General features: G+C 40.2%; 1 long non-coding RNA gene across 1 annotated transcript; it reads right to left on the bottom strand.

The window, feature by feature from the left end:
- Nucleotides 1–201: 201 nt before the first annotated feature.
- LOC129336777 (uncharacterized) lies at nt 202–5882 on the bottom strand. The gene is made up of 3 exons (XR_008597745.1): nt 5689–5882; nt 3644–3697; nt 202–1257 (listed from the first exon to the last, which is right to left on the bottom strand). It is a non-coding gene; the product is annotated as an uncharacterized LOC129336777 (long non-coding RNA).
- Nucleotides 5883–6400: the final 518 nt, after the last annotated feature.

A 6400-nucleotide genomic window follows, 5' to 3' on the forward strand; every position in this document is an offset into this window, starting at 1 on the left:
ATTATTTTAAATAGTAAGGCAAAATCAGTAACCATATAAATACATAAATATCATGAACTTGTATTGATAATAATGCTTAATCAGCACATTTGAAAAATGCAAATAACTGTCCCAAGTCAACTCATGAAATAATGTTACTATTGGTAATGAAATAAATAACATTTCATTTTATCTAACATGAAATTCAGCTTCGATGGCTTAAAGACTTCAACTATGGAAGCAGACGTCAGTTTTTGTAATAGGTAGCTTATATTTATTTATTATGTTCCCCATTTCAGTCTTTATTGATCTACCTAAAATCCATTAAAACCTGCAATACCTACTAAAAATAAAACCATAGTATCATAATCCAATATCAAGTACAAACAGGCAACTAAAAAAAGGGAAGTAACAAAATCAAGCAAATCCATAAATCAGCAGAAAATGTTAACACCGTTCCAACCTAAAATTGAGAGTTCTCACTTTCCAAAGGCTCCTGAAAGGGAAAAAAAGCAAAGATGGAGCAAGGTACATGTCTTCTTGACACTGGACATGCCATAATTGTACTGCCGATGAAGACATCCTGTCTCACATAATTACCAACTTTACTTCAAATGGTAAATGCATATGGAGTTGAGGAAGATCTTAATGGAAAAACAAGTTTATTTATTTACTTTACTTATAGTCAACCTTTCGTGCTGAGAATCAAGGCAGATTCCAAATTTAAAACAATGCAATATGAACAATTATATGACAAAATAAACAGCATAATAGGATCGGATTACAAAGTTAGAAAAAATGTAATAAACAGTATAAGACATGACGTATATGAAACACAAAAGCTGGCTTAACAGAAATCAGAAAGCAATTGAGTAAGAACAAGATCATGCATGAAATCAGCAATACCATAAACAACAGCCCTATTCCTTTTGTAAAAGCATCCTTCTGAGAAATTCCACTTTACTACACCCCCATTCCCCTTATAAAAAGCTGTCCTCCTGAACCATTCCATTTTACACATTCTGCAGAATGGTAGAAGTCTAGGGACATTCCTGACCTCCTCAGGCCAGCTGTTCCACAAAGTGGGTGCCACAACAGGGAATTCATGGGATGGGCAGCTGCTGATCTTTCCCATTTGTAGAGTGGCACCTTCAGAAGACTTTGATCGGATGAGTGCCGCTGTTCTCAGTGGGGCATATCAGGAGAGGTGGTCCTCGGGTATATGTGTCCTAGGCCATTAACGTCTTTGTCGGTAATCGTTGATAACCTTGACTTGAACTAAAAAAAATAATAGGTAGCCAATGGCGTGACTGCAGAATAGGTGTAATATGCATGCCCAGCCTAGAGTTGATATTAATCAAACGGCGGCATTCTGTAACAGATGGACTTTCTGGATTGACTTCAAGGGTAGACCCATGTAGAGTGCATTCAGTCCAGCTGCAAAGTTACTGGAGCATGAATACACAGGGCCAGATCAGTGAAATCAAGGAAGGGAATCATCTTCCAGACTGAATGAAGATGGCAGCAAGTATTTCCCCCACTGAATTAACTTTCTTCTCCAGCAATAACGCTGGGCCCAGTATAACCTCTAGTCATTTTGAGTCAGCAAGGGTCAGCTGAACCCCATCAAATGTGGAAAGCACTATGCCCTCCAAGACCTTGCCCTTCGCAGCCAGCATCACTGCTATCTTTTCAGGATTCACTTTCAGCTTGTTTACCTTTAGCCATGTAAAGGCATTCGCTCAGGACCTCTGCAGCAGCATTGGTACTTTGGACAAAGAAATATAGAGCTGGATGTCATCAGCATATTGATGACACCCACCTCCAAACCCACAAATGATTTCTTTTAAGGGCTTTACAAAGAGATTAAATAGCCCGGTGGATAAGACTGAGCCTTGTAGAATACTACAGGACAAGTCTCACACTGATGAGAACGAGTCAACAGCAATCCTCTGAATATATGATCCCTAGGAAAGATTTGAGCCAATCCAAAGCACGTCCTCTGATACTTACTTCTGCTTCCAAAAGTCTTAACAAGATTGTGTGGCCCATTGTATCAGATAGGTTTATGTGTGTGAAAGGGGTACCTTGAGATATCTTGGGCCTAGACCAGTTGGAACTCTAAAGCTTAAAACCAGCACTTTGAATTGGGCCCAGAAACCAAGTGGAGTCCAGTGAAATGGCAAGATTGTATTATATTCTGAAAGCGGCACCTAAACACCTCAGCAGCCGCATACAGTTCCTGAGCACTTTTCAAAGGCAGCCTCATTACAGTAGTTTGATTTAGATATCACTAAGGCATGAATTGCTTCCGCAAAAAAAGGTCACAGCTGGTGTGCTGGTAGAAAGCACATTTGGCTACTGCCGATTTGTTCAGAGCTTTGTAGCACTTGAGGGGAAATGCTAACGAGCACAAAGCCAGGTTTCAAAATAAATTTGTTCTTCCTGCTATAGGCTGTGCATATGCATACTACTCACATGAGTATAAACCCTGCTACAAAGGGAGTCTTTTAGCCAGATTGCTGAAATAAAAATGCTTTTTGAAGAACTGTACATTTTACGTTACCCCCCCTCCCCAAACCTCGCAGAATTATGAGTGTGTTGCATGTACCGTAGTAGGGAAAGCTGCCATTTCACAGGTTCAATTCCAAATTTTCTGTCTCTGTTCCTCCCTCCCAAGCAAGATTAATTCTTGATTGTGTAGATGAGAAAGGGTAGGGCAATGGTTCCTGTTTGACACTGATTTTCAAGCCCCATGTCTCTTTGCTAGGGAACAGGCATTAACCTTAGCTCATTTATACTGGAGCAAATTGTGTCAGTACCATACAGTATTAAATATTGATCTATTATTTTGCTCTGTTTAGAACTATAAATTGGATTAGATACAGTTTACATCTGAAAGACCATCTTGTCTCCTATATTCCTGCCTGGGAGTTAAGATCACAGGGAGAGGCTATCCTGACTCTCACTGTCCCATCAACCAAAGAAGCTGGGTTGGTGGGTAGATGAGAGAGAGAGAGAGCCCTCAAGTTATAGCTGACTTATGGCAACCCCTGGCAGAGTTTTCATGGCAAGAGTCTAACAGAGTTGGTTTGCCATTGCCTGCCTCTGCAACCCTGGTCTTTGTTGGAGGAGATCTGAGGAGATCAGGCTCACCTGGCCTATCCAGGTCAGGGCAGTCGGTTCATGGGAAAGGGTCTTTTCAGTGGCAGTCCCATAATTTCCCCAGGGAGATGCACCTGGCCCACACACTCTCTGCTTCAGGAGGCAGCTGGTGATTCTCTCTCTCAGGGCAGCTTTTTAATGTGGGCTGAATTGTAACTGTGGCTGATTCCGCACACGTTGGATAATGCACTTTCAATGCACTTTATCAATCGTTTGAGGTGGATTTTTTGTTCCGCACACACAAAAATCCGTTCCAAATGATCTATAAAGAGGATTGGAAGTGCATTGTCCAACGTGTGCGGAATCACTTTGTGTTTGAACTCTATTTTTAACTGCTGTTTTTAAATATAATGCGTTGTTTACACAGTAAGCTGCCTTAAATACCTTTGGAGGAAAGGTAGATAATAAATGTCTCAAATACATAAATAAATTTTAAATGTACAATCAGAAATGAATACCCACTTCACTCTGCCGAAACAATAGGTAGCTGCTTGTATACCTTTTGGGGAGCTAGGATTGCTTTTTATTCCTCAGGGCAGGTACACCAGCTTCCCTGTGTGAATGGAGGATATTAAGGGGAGAAAGTTATACAGGCAGGTAATTTTAGTAAAGTGATATGCAGTATCCGCCCTGAGCCTGCTGGTGTGGGGAGGGTGGAATATAAATTGAATATAAACAAACAAACAAACAAATAAAATATTATACTTAAATATTGAAGCTATAGGGTTCAGTTTTGTTCAGCTTCAGCATTTCAACCAAGGCAGCCAGAATATTGTGGTTATCTTTCATTTGTGTTGTGGCAGAGCAAAACATTGCTAAAACTAGAAAATCTGGTATTCTCTACAATTACAGAAAGACAAATATGCTGATCATGGTCCCAATCCTGATATTGATTTTTTTCAGATGACAAAAGGTTCATGACAAGTACTGTTTGAGCTTCTGTTTGAGCTGCAGAGCACCTGGCTCAAAAAGAAGGGCTGCTGAATGGCCTCCCAGGCTCAGCTCCATAGAATGGGCTCTGGGCACCTCAGTCACCTTCTCTTCAAATGAGAAAGCATTTGGTTAAAGAGATGAAGCTGCAGAAATGGCTGTGAAACCTCTGCAATGGTTATAAAAATGGAAGGGTATGTATGTGTTTGTTCCCCTTCCTTAAACCATGAATCCATCAAGGGAAATACCTAACACCTGTGGAATGGGAACCATGTGCACAGTGGAGCTTCTGAGTCCACTTATTCTTAAAGGAGCTGCTGAAAAAAATTGACCCCCACCATTAAAGAGGACTTTAGGTGTCATTCCAAATGCAGTGTAAGGGACAGCTACAGGAAGTTGTGATACTTATGCACAAGTCCTTGCACCTTGCTGAAGAAGCTTATTTGATCTAAGCATTCATATATTGCAAAAGTAAATATTAGGGTAGCTTTAAATATGACTATAAGCAGGGCTTTTTTTCAGCCGGAATGCCATAGAACAGCATTCTGGCACCTCTTGAAAGTAACCACATGTCCAGTAGCCCCACCCCCTGATCCTGTTTCCTCCTGTGCGCAGCCCAAGGTGTTCAGCTCTTTAGGGAGAAACACCATCAGCTGAAAAAAAAGCTGCAGGCCTTGAAAGCAGCAACGCTGCTTTCAAACACTCGTTTGCTTTTTTCAGCTGAGGGGAGGGGGAAGAGGGATCCCTCCTCCCACTCTCCTCATCTGAAAAAAGCAGCAGGGCATTTGAAAGCAGCAACACTTTTCTTGTGAGGCATGCTGCTTTCAAAAAAGCTGGCAGATTTTTTCAGCTGACAAGAGGGGGATTCCCCTCCCATCAGCTGAAAAAAAAATCTGTTTTAAAATGCCAGCAGCTTTTTTCAGCTGAGGAAACCCCCTTCCTCCTCCTCCCCCTCAGCTGAAAAAAGCAGTGGGGCATTTGAAAGCAGCAACACTTTTCTTCCGTGTTTCTCCTACATTTCCCTTTTGAGAATTCCATCACCTCTTTTCCCAGAAAAAAGCCCTGAATAAGTTTGTCTATTTAAAAAATCCACATGGTATTCTTCAGCTATAATCAGAGTGCTGTTACTTGTACACATCATTTTTGTGTGTAACAATGTGTACTTTAGGTCCACAGATCTTTGACATTTCAAAACTACATGTACCTTCATCTATACATGTATATGAGTATGTGGAACCCATGGATAAATTGTTTTAATAAGCACAACATCAAAAGTAAAACACGCTTTACAATTATGCTACAGTTAGAACAAGATATCGAGAGAACCTGATTAAGTGGATTTATGATTGGTAATATTTTAGGGCAGGATCACATGTCGATTGGATTGGTGCAACCATACTCACCATTGGCTGTCCCAAGAGACCCAGAATGCTAGGTGCTCTGATCCACTTAAGTATAGCTATACATAGAAGCTGACTTCTGTACAAGTATCACTTGCTGAATGTGGCACAGGTGTAAATAGATGCTTATCCTAATATGTATCAGAGTGCAGACGTGGTCTATCCATTCACATTTGTAAGACTGGAAAGGGGTATGCATTCTGGATGTACATACCCATTGAAAACGAAACTCTGCAGATAAATCTGCACTTGGATGCACATTTAGATGCATTTATGTCTTGGGTTCCTGATCTAGCAAAGAAGGCTACTTCTGCATTTCCATAGCTGGATGTGGCGATGATACATGGATGGGAGGTGGAAAGGGAAGGCAAAAGGAGGAACGTGTTCTTCGTCTTTGTCTCATCCATCTTCTTCCTCTTCTGCAAAAAAAAAAAATGTGGATCCACTCAACATTTAAAATGAAAAGCATTTTGTAATCAACCTGTAGTAGAAAAATAGAGTGCAGAATGTAACAAAAACAAGGTAAGCAAAACGCGCAAAATAGAAAAATTTATCTTGGCTGTATGGTTGTGATTAGCAAACTTTAAATCTACCATACTCCAAACACCCAACTTCTATATTGTGTGAATGTAAATAACATTGATAGCTGTTATAACTCTATAGACTTATATGTTATCTCTTATTAAATGGCTACCAATTTGAACTTCTTTTGTAAAAATGTTGCAACATATTGACAAATGCGAAGGAAATTGACTTCATGAAGTAATTTTATCCTTTCTCTTTCTGTACATGATGCTGAAGATGTCTGTGTATTACTCTTTATATGAATTTCATAGATGTGATGATGGCCATGCCTTGAATAATTGATGTGGGATTCTTAATGGCTTTGCTTAAATTTTTACAGAGATACTGAAGGAATCGACAGC

Source organism: Eublepharis macularius, chromosome 10 (genome assembly GCF_028583425.1).
Source record: "Eublepharis macularius isolate TG4126 chromosome 10, MPM_Emac_v1.0, whole genome shotgun sequence".
NCBI classification, from domain to species: Eukaryota; Metazoa; Chordata; class Lepidosauria; order Squamata; family Eublepharidae; genus Eublepharis; species Eublepharis macularius.